The sequence below is a fragment of the Propithecus coquereli genome, unplaced genomic scaffold (assembly GCF_000956105.1).
Source record: "Propithecus coquereli isolate 6110/MARCELLA unplaced genomic scaffold, Pcoq_1.0 Scaffold252, whole genome shotgun sequence".
NCBI lineage: Eukaryota > Metazoa > Chordata > Mammalia > Primates > Indriidae > Propithecus > Propithecus coquereli.
Window position 1 is genome coordinate 759,808 of NW_012148086.1, and position 1,011 is coordinate 760,818.

The 1,011-nt window shown below is 37.4% G+C and overlaps 1 protein-coding gene across 1 annotated transcript in view; it reads right to left on the reverse strand.

Moving 5' to 3' along the window:
• The window catches only part of ABCA13 (ATP-binding cassette, sub-family A (ABC1), member 13), a 518,893-nt gene that overhangs the window by 447,753 nt on the left and 70,129 nt on the right, over positions 1–1,011 (reverse strand).

Below are 1,011 nucleotides of genomic sequence, written 5' to 3' on the forward strand. Positions count from 1 at the left end.
CATATTCCATGAAGAAAGAAAAAATTATACAAAAAGAAAAATTGGAGCTGGGTAACAGATTTAACAAATTAAAAACAAAGGACATTTAGCTAAATTTCAGTTTCAGATAAAAAATGAATAGTTCATTGTACTATAAGTATGTAACATTTGGAACATACCTACACTAAAAATTTATATGTTGTTTATTTAAAATTCAAATTTAACTGAATGTCCTGTATTTTATCTGACAGCTGTGGTAGTTGGGTTAAAAACATGGGGCAGGACCACTGTGGCCACCTGTTTATTAACAAAGCTTGTAGCTGACAATGACTCCTGTGAAGTAGGAAACTGGCTGCCTCCCTCTGAGGTGCAAACTCTCCATCTATAAGCTGAAATTTCTAAAATCTATATCCATTCTAACTTTCTCTGTTGTCAATTTATAAAAATTGAAGCATTTTATGATGTGGATATTGTTTATAATGAAAAGAAATTACTTTTGTTTAGGGAATAATCTGCCCAATAATACAAAAGTGTTGTAATGAAAGCAAGTTAATCATCCAAGACCAGAACTGAAGAGTTACTAACATGGAAAAGATCAGTCCAAGTCTTCAAGGAGGAGGAAAGGAATCAGGAGTGTATGTGTGGGTGTGTGTGTGTGTGTGTGTGTGTGTGTGTGTTTGTATTTGGGAAAGGTAGGAACAGATTTTAAATATAGAAGAAAAGAAAATGAGAAAGGAAGACAGCAATAGAAGAAAGTGAAGAAGCACGAAAGTGGAGGAAGAGTAACTGTGGAGACAAAACTAGGATGGGCTGCAGCCTCTGAAGGTTGTGTAGCATGTGCACTGCACAAAGTACCTTCCCAGGGAGAGGGGAAGGGAGAATCCAGCCCCACCCTCCACAACTGGCCAGAGATGCTGGCCTCACGCATCAGAACGTGCACTCTTTTTTAAGACCTACAACAAGAGATTAGTACACTAAGGGTTTAAGAATTTCAGAAACATTCTGGGTTATCACAGCCTTATGGGAGCTCTC